At 43.1% G+C, this 14,552-nt stretch overlaps 1 protein-coding gene across 8 annotated transcripts in view; it reads right to left on the bottom strand.

Moving 5' to 3' along the window:
• VTI1A (vesicle transport through interaction with t-SNAREs 1A) overlaps window positions 1–14,552 on the bottom strand; it is a 374,999-nt gene that overhangs the window by 53,912 nt on the left and 306,535 nt on the right. The window contains exon 10 of one of the 8 annotated variants that reach the window (XR_003677514.2): window positions 2,748–3,461. The exons of the other annotated variants lie outside the window; for them this stretch is intronic. The gene's annotated coding sequence lies outside the window, so the exon portion shown is untranslated. Of the gene's footprint in view, window positions 1–2,747; window positions 3,462–14,552 lie in introns of those variants that run through there. 8 annotated transcript variants of the gene reach the window in all.

The following is a 14,552-nucleotide window of genomic DNA, read 5'->3' as shown; positions in this document are numbered from 1 at the left end:
CCATGGCTCACGGGCCCAGCCGCTCCGCGGCATGTGGGATCTTCCCGGACTGGGGCATGAACCCGTGTCCCCTGCATCGGCAGTGGACTCTCAACCACTGCACCACCAGGGAAGCCCTATTCACTGTTTTGGATGAACCATGCCCCAAGTCTTCTCCATTCCCACAGACAATCAAGAACTGCCTACAGCTGGCTACAATGGCCGACAAATCAAGTACTACAGGCTCTGGCTGGGATTAAGTGGCTGGTGGCTGACACAGCATGCATGCAAACCGCATCCAAGAATCTCTGGCACAGAAGAGGAAAAAATCCCTAAACTTAACTCAGAATTCCTGAGGGTACCACGTGTATCTCCAGTGCTGCAGGTTGGGCATCAGTCTACTGGGAAGGTTTAAACAACTCCCCGGGATGCCGCAGACACTGTCACTGGCAGGCCTAACTGCACCTTCTAAGAACCTTTCCTTCCATCTCTCCCTTTTTCTCTCCTCGGAACCATATAGGTTCTTGGCATGCTGTTTCCCAGGAAGGGTGCTACGGCATGAATCAGATGAATAAACCATTGAGAGGGTTGTAAAGGCCATTGCACAGGTGTCTGACTGGCACCCGGTTCATTACATGTTCTTGGCGTCCTATGGCAGCAGGTAACAAAAGCATGAGGCTGGAGGTCAAAGGCAGAAATGCAATGACCTTGTGGCATATTTTCATGAAACAATGCCTGAGAGCTAAATTGAGATGAGGTTTAAGCATAAAATAGGTTCTAAACAAAGACAACTTATATCAATATAAGGCACGGAACTCCCAAACACAGGGCTGTGAAGTTCCATAACTCAGTGAAGCAGCGTCCTACCTGCCACCAGACTATTAAATTCACTTATTGAAGCTACAAAGCAGGGCAACATGCTCTTAGTACAAACAGGCAGGAAAAGAAGCAAGAACTCAATTCAACCTCATCACCTTGGTGCAGGTGGGGCGTGTAAAATTATGCTTCGACATGAGACTTGGAACAAAGGCCAATGGAACATTTAAAGTCTACTGAGAGGTCACATGCCCAGTCATTCACTCTCTACTAACCAAAGTGGCACCACCAATGGGTTTTTGAGTCTGGTGCCAAGTGGCAGGTGCTGTCCGGGTCCGAGTTTGAGGTGCTCGAGGGTCGCAAGCTTAGCAAAACGCCCTCCAGCTGTGACTCTTAATTTTTAAACTAGCCTTCCGCCAGATCATTTAGCTGTGATAAGCTCCATCAGGGGTATTTAAATGTCTTGTGACTTCCCTGGTGGCGCAGCGGTTAAGAATCCACCTACCAATGCAGGGGACACGGGTTCGAGCCCTGGTCTGGGAAGATCCCACATGCCGCGGAGCAACTAAGCCCCTGCGCCACAACTACTGAAGCCCGCGCACCTAGAGGCCGTGCTCTGCAACAAAGAGAAGCCACCGCAATGACACGCCCACGCACCACAACGAAGAGTAGCGGCAACAAAGACCCAACGCAGCCAAAAATAAACAAACAAATAAATAAATAAATAAGATGTCTTGATCCATTCAACGTATGTGAGATATGGTTCTGAAAGCTAAAGGGCACTGCTGTCCAGGCCCAGCACTCACACCAATTCTGGGAGCAGCCGAGAGTGAAAAGAAGCCACATTTTCAAGTGAAAATCACTTTGTAACATTTTGTAATGTTTTTGTAACATTGTCACTTTGTAACATTTTCAAGTGAAAATGTTCATTTTCAGGCAATGATGGCCTCATATTCATCAACTCGATTCCAGGTAGATATTAATAAGAAATTGGGATATTGAGCGCTAATGACTGCGTATCCTTTGCATAATTACAATGACCTCAAGTGCTTCCAAAATGCCAAATTAACTGATTAAAATTAGTCCTGTTGAAATTATAATATCCCAATTCAAATCTCCTGCCCAAATATACTCTCAGAACTATGTTTAAAGATGGATTTAGAGAAGACAAATAGCACTCAGTGCCTGATCCAGGGCCAAAGTCACTGCAAATTCACTTTTAAAAGCCTTCACTATGGCTCCTATTCCAATTCGTAGGAATCTCTCTGTCTTCCTGTTTCTGGATCGCTATCTGGTTTCCATTTCTGAGAAAAACAGAAAAACAAAGCTCTCAACCTAGTTTTGTCTAACTTCACCTCTGATTTCACTTTTTTGTTCTTTTTTGGCCTCCGCCATCACACCTTGCAGCTGAAGGGTTGCGTCTGGATCACTGGCTGCAGCACACTCGGCTCTAGCGCCCCTGTGAGTGCAGCTACAGAGAATGTGCCTGCAGCCCTTAAAGTCATCAGAAATGAGCCCCACAGCATCTATACTACCAGTGGTTGGCTACCCCTCAGCTGAAATCACATAACCTACCCAGCACCCAAACTTTCCAATCCATTTTATTTATAAGAGACTTTAAAGAAAATCTGGCAAGTAAAACTGTAATGTACCTAGTGTAACAACTGTCAAAGAAAAGCCATTTAACTTCTTTGGGGAGGAAGGCAGGAGAAAGCATAAATACTGTCCAGGTCTGTAGTAAATCAGTTCATTGTAAAAGAGTTTATTGAGATCACAGAGTAGATTCCCAGAGAAGGAATTAAGATAGTTTCTTGCAGCATGAACGAAATTGTTACACGTGTATAGATACACACATGTAGAGAGCTATATACACATATACAGCTAATCAATTTAATTCATATATACATACGGAGTGAAAGAGAGAGAAAAGAAGGAAGAGGAGGAGGGGGGAGGAGGGGAAGAGAGGGGGGTGTGGGAGGAGAAAAAGGGGGAGGGAGGAGGGAGAGACCAACCATCAATGGTAATAAATACAGCAACAGAATCAACAGTTTCAAAACTCAATTGTGCAGAATTGAACTTATTTTTCTAGCTTATAGGATTAAAACTGGATTTCAACCTAGAGGTAACACACTGCATTGACATTAAGAATAATGTCAGGCTGTGTAAATATTTTTCCAAAGAATATGTGGCATTATTAGTGAGAGTAAGACATAACCGTTATGTTTAAGGAAAGAAAGCCTTTATTTGTTCCCTATACAATCATAACTCAATCAACCAAACAAGGCTTTCCCTTGCCCTCAAGCCACCATTATAATGGGAGTTTTGTGTAAGCTCCTTGTTTGTACAAAAGCCTGACGATATAGTCTTGAGCGGTAATCCTAAAGCTGTTAGACCAAAATTAAAACAAATCTTACCAGTAGATCTGGGTTTTTAAGACAGCTCTATTTAAGAGGGCCATGCTGATTATACCAGGAGATAAGCCCCACACAATCGAGGGGTGATCACTTCAGCAAACATGGGCATGGCATTGTAATTTTCTAGTTTTCACCTTACAGAAGAGCAAAGATCTCACAATCACTTTGTAAAAAAGCAGCAAATTCCTCAAGACTTAACAGTCCTGGTATGCAAAAGCCTGAGTACGAGGTTGGCTTTATCTTTTTTTTAATCTTAAAGGTAAGAAAGAAAAATTAATGCTCACAGGTAAAATGGCTTCACCTGTCACCAAAACAGAGCAGGACAGACAAGGAAGGGCATTCTGTCCTATTTTTGCATCCTTAAATCAAATGGGAACTTGATACCATGGATTGACAAACATCTGGATTGTTTCCAACTTTTTGGATTTTCTTAAAATTTCATCTCTGTCCCTGCCCCAACACATACGTATCAATAATCAACACACCACAAACATAATGCATCGTAGTGGTCTAGACACCATGTTTTGAAATTTTAGAACCGAACGATTGAAACTGTCAAACGTCTATTTCTACCTCCTTAGATTCCATGTCTCCATGTGGACTCCTGCATATTTTCCTTGTCTGTATCTATAGCTTCACAATCCCCCTTCTTTATTTCTGGTTCTTTTCAACCCCGGCTTGGAAGACTCCAGGGTTCCTCACACTTCTCAGCAGCGCATTTTTGTTTTGCTTGATTACAGCACCAGCGTTCAATCACCAAGCAGTCTGAGAAGAGCTGGGGTTGGCGAGACCCTGGAAATGCACCCTGACTCTTCTGATCTGGGCAGCCTTGGCATGTTGGGACAGCCAGGAGACACGGGGCCCTTAGCGGCAATGAGAGTCTGGGGGTGGGAAATGAACAGGTGGGGGCTTCCGTGGGTGTAGAAAAGCATGCAGTTCCTTTGAATCTGCTTCTTGAACCAGTAAAACAAAATTCCTTCATACTTTGTGTAGGTGTTATGGTTGACTGGGAGGATTCCCTGAATTCAAATGACTCTTTGCAAGCTTGAGACTGGAGAAAAGAAGCCTTTTTGAGAAGTGTTTTGCAGTTGAACTGCGTCTGTTGTCTGTTTCCAACAAAAATACTTTCTAACACAGTGTCACTAAGCGTTGGTTCAGCAGTGCATGTGAACAGACTTAATACACTAGGGGAAATAAGAAATGGATTTTATTAAGTTTATTAGCAGCTAAAAACACGATACTTCAACAGTGGGAGGAAAGTGATCCACCCACACAATTTGAGTGGAATGAACATTTGGCTTTAACTACAGCTAATATGTGAAACCTAAAACCTAGTTTTCCATCTAAAGACTGTTGGGGGTCCATTTTTACACTACCTTGATCAAACCAGGAATTAAAGATCAAGCTGGTTCCCCTCCAGTCCTGAGGGGTACTGGTATTTCTCCAGTCACACCTCTTCGCATCAGCATTTCCTTAGGCTTATCTTTCCCTCCCACCTTAGCTTAACTTGGCTCACAACCAGGGATGCATTTCTACCAATCAGATGTCCCAGCTCCCCTGCTGTAGACAGGAGGCTGAGGGAAGTAGAGTAGGCACCGGCGCTTCTGCGGGAGCCTTGTACAGGAGGGTCACTGATCTCTGAGGCCACTCTTATTAATACAGACACGGTCTCATTGGTGAGCTCAGCTCCGGCCAAGACTAAGGCTAAGCAAGGAGGCCTACATGCTGCTCAGGTTTTGAAGAGAAACAATACATGTGAAAAATAATGCTACCAAAAATAATAATAATAATAATAATAATGCTACCAAAAATGTTCATTGGAAACTGGTTCTGGGTTGGGGTCTTAAGCACTTCATTTAATCCTCACAACTACTCTTGGAGGAATTTCCTACTATGATCTTCCTTTTACAGATGAGGAGACAGGCTTGGGAAGCAAAGGTGGTGAATGGCAGGGCCAGGGACTGAGCCCACACCCCTCTGCCAGGAGCCCTTCCTCTTGACCACTGTGTGTCCAGCATCACGGCTGCAGCCAGCACTTCCTCCTGCCTCGTTGGGTCACTGACCCCTTGCACTAGAGTTACCTTGGTGTGGGTTTAAAAAATGCAGATTCCCGGACCCCACTCCACAGGTTTTGATTTAGCAGGTCTGGGATGGGGTCCAGCAATCGGTCTTTACAACCCACACCCCAGGTGATTCCGAAGTAGAGAAATGTTTGTGGATTACCGAACTAGGGATGTAGTGGAGACATAGTGATGGGGTCTCCCAGGACTGAGCTGGTGGAGGAAAAGGGGTGCTCCTTACAGATGCTCAGAAGAAAGTACAACGTGGGGATTTTGAGACAATCCACAGTATTATAAGACTTTAAAAATGAGACCACCCCAGTTCAAGTCCCACCTTCTCTATGACCCTTCCTGTTTATGTTAATCCCCAGTGAAAAAACTCTTTTCCAGATTCCTTCAGCTCCAGTTTGGGTCCCACGGTTATACTCTGTTTTGTTTTATGTATCTTTCCTTTATTTTACAGGTGGTTATTGCATAAACACTATTTGAAAATAACTGTGGGGTTATGAAATAAGTGACAATTCTTACATACAAAGATGCACAGGGCAATATTATGTATAATGGTGCAAAACTATAAACAAACAAAATGTCCAGCAGTAGAAGATTAGTTAAACTGTGTAGATATTCTAAACAATGGTTTGAAGCATATTTAATGATATGGAAAATGCTCACATTATGTCAAGTGAAAAAATAATTCTATTTATATGATTTTAGAAAAAACAAAAATAAAACCAAAAAATTGGAAGAGAATACATCTAAATGTCAGAGTGAGAATACATCTAAATGTCAGAGTGGGTCTCTCTGGGTATTCAGCTTACGGATAATTTAAATTTTCTTTTTATATTTTTCTGCATGTGATTAATCTTCACCATAAACCATTTTCATATTAAAAATGTCATTAAAGGGGCTTCCCTGGTGGCGCAGTGGTTAAGATTCCGCCTGCCAATGCAGGGGACACGGGTTCGAGACCTGGTCCGGGAAGATCCCACATGCCGAAGAGCAACTAGGCCCTTGCGCCACAACTACTGAATCTGCGCTCTAGAGGCTGCGAGCCACAACTCCTGAGCCCGCGAGCCACCACTACTGAAGCCTGCGCGCCTAGAGCCCTGCTCTGCAACGAGAAGCCACCGCAGTGAGAAGCCCGCGCACCGCAACGAAGAGTAGCCCCGCTCGCAGCAACTAGAGAAGGCCTGCGTGCAGCAACGCCCAACGCAACCAAAACTAAAATAAATAAAAATAAATAAATTTATTTTTTTAAAATGCCATTAAAAAATAATAGCAGCAAAGAAAGAGAAAAAGTGACGGTAAAAGAGAGACAAAAGATCTCCTCAAGGAGCTTAACGTTGAATGTGGACAATTAGCACGTTGTATGTGGAGTCGTTCCTTCTACCTGTGCTCCCACTGTACCTTGACCTTCCCATCCCGGCACTGGTCACGTAGCAATTCTGCGTCACTGAACTTGGGCCTAAAGGACTGACTCCCTGCTGGATGGTGAGGGCGGGGGCCGTGTCCTCCTTGGTCATCCTGGTACCCAGTGCACCCAGCAGAGTGTACACACACACGGCTGCCTCTCAATACATCTTTTTTGCACAGTGAATGAATGACGTAGGTCTCACCTCCCCAACTGAGTTAATGGTGCTTGGAGGGCCGGGCTCACACCATGTATCATATTTCTGAATTTCTTTGAATACCAGTGTTGGGCATACAGCAGGTGCTTAATCAAGACTTGCTTGTCTGATGGAGATCCTATCACAAGGAAGCTTGCCGGCTGAGAGAAGCCAATCTCCCAGATGTCTTTCCCGGAGCGCACGCACCACCGCGACACGTGTATAGCTGTAAGTGCCTCGTGGAACGGAAGAGCTGATTTTGTTTGCTGAGAGAAGCAACTAAGTAGTCCTGGATCTTTATCTGCAAAAGCAGTCATGCCTTAACATACTGCTCCACCCCACACCCCTTTTGGAAAAAGATTGATAAGCATAATGATGATGTTTTAATGAATTTAATTGCACATTCCTTATGTTCTTGCAGAGTTGCCAACCAGCCACTTCAACATCCAGCAGTTTACTTGTAATAACTTTTCCCCCTTTCTCTATGCCAGGGAGCATAATTATTCTTGCGGTAATTCCTCTCTCTCTCTCTCTCTCTCTGCTCCCCTTCCCTCTCTCTTTTTCTCACTGTTTTTTTTTCCCTTTCTGGGAATTACTCTAAATGGATATCTTTGAAAAGAGGGTGGCAGGCTGCTTTTGGTACAGGACTTACCAAGGACCCCTTCATCAAAGAAGCCCTTGTGACCACGCTCTGGACCTGAGCCAATCAGATCATCTCGCTGTCTGTTTCTGAAAAAACTCTGACCCTGGTATGCAAGTCGAGCCGGAATCTGCAGACAGGCTGACTGCACTCTTAGGCCAACCTGTCTTAGCTGACTGAAAAAACGCTGAAGGGAAAATTACCTGTTTGGCTCCAGACGGAATTAACTTTTTTTTTTCTATATACACACACAAGTATGTTTATTATTTTTTGTTTAAAAGCGTTTGCCTATCTAATATATTCATTAATGTTATCTGGTCAGTACTTGAAACATTTTGAAATATGTGCAAATGTAATAAGGCTACAAGGCCTGGAGGCAAAATAAGATGAATTTTCTAATTAAATGACAGAAAACTGTTTGGGGATTAACGAATGGAGTTCTGTAATCTGTTTACGGGCGCTGCTCCATGCAGGGACATATGGTCCATGTACAGGCCCTGGTGGCTTAGGGGGCCTGGATACCAACCAGCCCGGCCCCTCCCCTACCCCTCTTCAAACCTCACCCACCTTGAATCAGATACTGCAGGTAGGTGGTGAGGCCCCAGCCTCAGCAGATCCACCCCTGCCCCTGTCCCTTCTCAAGCAGCCCAGGGCTCGGCTCACCCACTGGGAGTCCACTGTCCCAAGCCGGTATCTTCCTGCCCTAGGTGCCAAAGAAATGCCACAGAATTTTGAGTAAACTTATCTTCTGAGCAGAGTCCTCGAAAAGTCTTACATTCTCTTCAACCCTCAGGCCCACATTTTTGACATTTCTAGACAATTCCAGAAAAAGGTCATAATTGAGAAATATATTTGATAGTTGCTATCTGAGAAAAAGTACCCAACACGTTTCTTTCCTGGACCCATTCTAGAATCTTCCTCTGAAAACTCAGGCATGCGGATGCTGCACACACAGTGGGGCTCCTGCATGCTGGGCGTTGGGCCAGCTAGCAGGGCACTTAAACAGAGAAGATACGACCTCTGCCCTCAAGGGTAGGGTCTGGACACCTCCACACCTGGTATCTTCAGGATTAGTGTGAATGCTTAAAAAATAACAGTTTTATATCACTAATGTGTTAACAGTGGCACAATGTACAGGCGATAGAATTACTGTGCCATGTATTTTTAATTTGTACTTTTCAGAATTTCCCAAAATTTCTATAGTGAACTTTTACTTTTGCAGGAATATAATACGTTGTTAAAAAGAAACTTCTTGGGAGCACTGCACAGGCACATTCCTGAATTACATGGAGTCGAGATAGCGACAACAGGCCAGGCGACATCCAGTAACGGTGAAAGGGGGTCTGAATCCAAAGGGGGAGGAGGGGGGATTTTAATGAGTGGGGCAGCCTGAGAGTCACAGCTGGCTTGGGCTAACTTCCTGGAGTGTTAAATCAAGTAATAACAAAAATATGACTGTGTTTTACATACGAGATTTCATAACTTCCTGAGAAGTAAACAGTCCCTTCCCCCTTGGTTGTTTCCTCCTATGGAATGTCTACCTTCTTGCTTTTGGCTCAGCTTTTCCCCAAAGTTTTCTTTATCTACACAGAAGCACGACAGCCCAAACAGAATACCAACCCTATTCCCTCTGGTGGTCCAGCTTGCACAACAGGGGCTATATCAAATTGCAGGAAGATGTGTGCTCCCTTCTCTCCCTGGCTCCTAGCTTCCTACCTGTGCTGTGTGCAGAATTCTTCCTGTTACAGATTTAGACTTGACCCTGGAAAGGACAGATGAAAATTCTCTGATGGTTTGAGTCACTCTGACCTAAAGGGTTTTCTCCCACTTTTACAATCCCCATGAGGTCCTGGACATAAGCTGAAATTGAGGCTTTCCTACCCATTAAAAAAAAATCAAATTCTTTTCATATAATAAATTCACAGAGAATGATCATACTCTGTTCCTGGCTACTTCAACTCTGGGTAGGCAGAACACAAATCAGGGGGAAAAAGTCTATTTTTGCCCTTGCACAGTCTCTTTTCCCATACCAAGGGGAAAAGAGCTCATTTTCCTCATTGAATTGTATTTCTGAATGAGCAATGAAAAAATGATAGAAAAAATTCCTTGCAAATAGTGCATGGCATGTTATAAAACTATTAGATAGCAGTAATTACAGGTTTGGTTTCTACAGCACACAGTTAATCTGGAGGGAAAATGCTCACAGTTTAAGCAGAATAAACTCTAGGATTTGCACACTGTCTACCATTTTGAGAATAGTAACTCTGAGAGAGAGAGAAAAAAAAGCTAACTCATTCTCCTTCCAAAGTGGAGAAAAGTGGCTTGGAGATGTTAGTTCTTTCTGGTTATGGGATTAAGGGTTGTATTATCTTTATATTTAAAAAAGTGTAGCTTCTTGGTTACCTCTCTCATGGATACAAACCTGGAGAAGGAATTCTTTTTTGCAAAAATAAGTGGTAAGTCTAACAGCTGATAATACATATCACTCTGTATATGTTATAGGTAAACTTTCCATATATTGCCATCCTCTTAGGGGCAGTGTCTATATTACGTAATCTTATCTTTTTATTTTTATTTTTTTTAAATTTTTTTATATTTTTAATCTTATCTTTTTAAAAGGTGATTTTTTTCCCCAATGTATAACTAAATCTGATTTAATTTTAATTTTAAGAAACTTTCTGTAAAATACATGTACCAATCAGGAAAAAAATCTTTTTTCAGGTCACATGTCTTACTTATTGATTTGTAAAATATGGTTTCAGAGTCCACAAACTATAGATCTCTATCATACCAAAAAAAAAAAAAAAAAAAAAGTGGTGGGTGGGGAGGAGAAAGTCCATATAAGTGAAATGAAGGACCACGACTAAGCCTGTGTTATACCTGAAGCCAAACCACCACAGCCCCCATGACATGAAATTTAAGGAGGTAAATAGCAGACATCGACCCAGCACCATAGTTCTTTCTCGCCAATAGACTGATACTGGAGCTAGATACTTTGGCACAGAAAACAATCACGGTTTACTATGTGAGGGAGACATTTAGTCTGAAAGTTGTTCTTCACCTAAAGAAAGCAGGCCTTGTAAACTCTGGTTGCCATAGCAGGGGAGGAAATACAGTTTTAGTGGGAATTTTCCCAAAGAATATTTCCACCGAGGGAGAATGATACCTTCAGCATTTTCAAAGATTTCTCAAATAAGCACAAAGGTCAGAAAGTGCTAGAGCAACAGAAATGCAGTGGATGACATCTGTGCATTATTCTTTCGGGAATTGTGGCTGGTGAAAAGGAGACTCCTCTGTAATTAGGATATTAATGCTGTTGTAGAGTAGCTGACAGTGTAATTCAAATAGCACAGACCAGGAAGGGACACAGAGGAGGATCAGAGGACAAAATGGAATCAGTGTGACAATGAAAGAGGAGGCTCTGGTTGGAGCCAGACTGGGCTTGGCCCTGGGAGCTCCTGACCATGGGTTTCACCACAGCTCAGGCAGGGAGGAATTGGTAATTGACACCTGGAAGCTCCTCAAGACTGCATATTAAGGTTTCTCTATACCTGTTTCCAGTTTATAGTTCTTTATGTGACCTATGCATAGTCATGCCTACACTACAACTTTGGTCCTTCTCAACCTGGGAAGAGAGAGACCTGCCTTTTCTGTGAATTCTGAGTTAAAAGAACTCTTTAGTTGTAGTTAAGGAGATGTACCTGGCACCTGACTGGATAAGACCAGGTAAGTAGTAGCCATTAGAGAATGCTGTCTGACCTCTGCCTACTCTACCATCATGAAAACTCATCGTGAAGATGGTGGTGTGGGAAGACATGGAGTTAGCATCTCCTCACAACTAGGGTGCCTGACGGCCACTGGTGGGGGAACTCTGATGCCCAAGGAAACAGGAAGAACCTCACAGTGAACCGGTAGGACGTGGGGGGACTGAGACGGGAGGAGAAGTGGAGGCCAGACAGGATTGGCACCTCTGAGCTGGGTAGATCAGGAAAGGCAGGTGGGAGGGACTCTCCAGGAAGAGCAGGAGAGGAGTGGAGGGCAATCGCCTGGCCCACTCGGGCCAGGGAGCCTGCTGAGCTCCCAGGCTCGTACCCCCGCCCTCCAAAGCCCCATCGAAGCCACGTGGGTCCTGGGGGCACAGGAGGGAGGCCGGGGAATCAGGAGAGGCAGGTGGGAGGGGCCCTCCCAGACCAGAGGAGTGGGAGAGGAGCAGAGGGCGATTGCCCCGCCCACTCGGGCACGGGGAGCCTGCTGAGCTCCCAGGTGAGGTCCCCCGCCCTCTGAGACCAGCGGAGGGGGGCACGCCTCGGAGCCTTCTGTTCCTTGAGCCTAAGCCCCAGCCCCCACAGCCCCCAGGGCCTTTTCCAGCCCTGTGCGTACTGGGCATTGGCCCCACCCACTGCCCAAACCTCACCCTTGCTTAGGCCCCGCCCTCCACAGCCAAGGCCTTCCCCTCCCCTCGCTTTTCTTTTTTCTTTTCCCTCCTCCTCTTTTTTACTATTGTGATACTGATGTACCTTCCAGTTGTTGATTCATCTATATTTTTATTTTTATATTCTTCCTAAAATATCTGTTAGTTTCCTAGTCTAATTTTATTTTTTACTTTGTTATTCCTTTTTTTTTTTTTTTTTCCACCTCAGGTGGCTTGCAGGATCTTAGTTCACAAGCCCGGGGGCAGGCCAAAGCTTCTGCAGTGGGAGCTCCAAATCCAAACCACTGGACTAACAGAGAACCTCAGACCCCAGGGAATATTCACTGGAGTGAGGTCTCACAGAGTTCCTCATCCTCAGCACCAAGACCCAGCTCTACCCAACAGCCTACAAACCCCAGTGTTGGAATCAGGCCAAACAACCAGTAAGATAGGAACACAACCCTACCAATTAAAAAAAAAAGAAAAAGAAAGACGGCAAAAAAACATGCCAAGTGTCAAGATGAGGGAACAAGGTAAAAACCTACAAGACCAAATAAATGAAGAGGAAATAGGCAATCTACCTGAAAAAGAATTCAGAGTAATGATAGTATAGATGATCCAGAATCTCAGAAATAGAATGGTGGCATGGATTGAGAAAATACAAGAAATGTTTAACAAAGATCTAAAAGAACTAAAGAACAAACAAACAGAGATGAACAACACAATAACTGAAATGAAAAATACACTAGAAGGAATCAATAACAGAATAACTGAGGCAGAAGAACGAATAAGTGAGCTGGAAGACAAAATGGTGGAAATAACTGCCACAGAGCAGAATAAAGAAAAAAGAATGAAAAGAATTGAAGACAATCTCAGAGACCTCTGGGACAACACTAGATGCACCAACATTCGAATTATAGGGGTCCCAGAAGAAGAAGGGGAAAAGAAAGGGACTGAGAAAATATTTGAAGAGATTATAGTGGAAAACTTCCCTAACATGGGAAAGGAGGTAGTCACCCAAGTCCAGGAAGCACAGAGAGTCCCATACAGGATAAACCCTAGGAAAAACACACCAAGGCACATATTAATCAAATTAACAAAAATTAAATTCAAAGAAAAAAATATTAAAAGCAGCAAGGGAAAAACAAAAAGTAACATACAAAGGAATCACCATAAGGTTACCAGCTGATTTTTCAGCAGAAACTCTGCAGGTCAGAAGGGAGTGGCAGGATATACTTAAAGTGATGAAAGAGAAAAACCTACAACCAAGATTACTCTACCCAACCAAGATTACTCTATCTGATCTCATTCAGATTCAATGGAGAAATCAAAAGCTTTACAGACAAGCAAAAGCTAAGAGAATTCAGCACCACCAAACCAGCTTTACAACAAATGCTAAAGACACTTCTCCAAGCAGGAAACACAAGAGAAGAAAAAGACCCACAAAAACAAACCCAAAACAATGAAGAAAATGGTAACAGGAACATACATATCGATAACCTTGAAAGTAAATGGATTAAATGCCCCAACCAAAAGACACAGACTGGCTGAATGGATACAAAAACAAGACCCATATATATGCTGTCTACAAGAGACCCACTTCAGACCTAGGGACACATACAGACTGAAAGTGAGGGGATGGAAAAAGATATTCCATGCAAATGGAAATCAAAAGAGAGCTAGAGTAGCAATACTCGTATCAGATAAAATAGACTTTAAAATAAAGACTGTTACAAGAGATAAGGAGGGACACTACATAATGATCAAAGGATGAATCCAAGAAGAAGATATAACAATTATAAATGTTTATGCACCCAACATAGTAGGAGCATCCCAATACATAAGGCAAATGCTAACAACCATGAAAGAAGGAATCGACTGTAACACAATAATAGTAGGGGACTTTAATACCCCACTTACACCAATGGACAGATTATCCAAACAGAAAATAAATAAGGAAACACAAGCTTTAAATGACACAGTAGACCAGATAGATCTAATTGATATTTATAGAACATTCCACCCAAAAGTGGCAGAATACATTTTGTTCTCAAGTGCACACAGAACATTCTCCAGGGTAGATCACATCTTGGGTCACAAATCAAGCCTCGGAAAATTTAAGAAAGTTGAAATCGTATCAAGCATCTTTTCTGACCACAATGCTATGAGACTGTAAATCAATTACAGGAAAAAAAACTGTAAAAAACACAAATACATGGAAGCTAAACAGTGTGCTACTAAATAACCAAGAGATCACTGAAGAAATCAAAGAAGAAATAAAAATTACATAGAAACAAATGACAATGAAAACACGACGACCCAAAACCTACAGGATGCAGCAAAAGCAGTTCTAAGAGGGAAGTTTAAAGCAATTCAATCTCACCTCAAGAAACAAGAAAAATCTCAAATAAACAATCTGGCAGAATACATTTTGTTCTCAAGTGCACACAGAACATTCTCCAGGGTAGATCACATCTTGGGTCACAAATCAAGCCTCGGAAAATTTAAGAAAGTTGAAATCGTATCAAGCATCTTTTCTGACCACAATGCTATGAGACTGTAAATCAATTACAGGAAAAAAAACTGTAAAAAACACAAATACATGGAAGCTAAACAGTGTGCTAC

The sequence above is a fragment of the Physeter macrocephalus genome, chromosome 20 (assembly GCF_002837175.3).
Source record: "Physeter macrocephalus isolate SW-GA chromosome 20, ASM283717v5, whole genome shotgun sequence".
In the NCBI taxonomy this organism is placed as follows: Eukaryota; Metazoa; Chordata; class Mammalia; order Artiodactyla; family Physeteridae; genus Physeter; species Physeter macrocephalus.
Note: the sequence above shows the minus strand (reverse complement) of the source record. Positions and strands in the feature narration are given on the sequence as shown.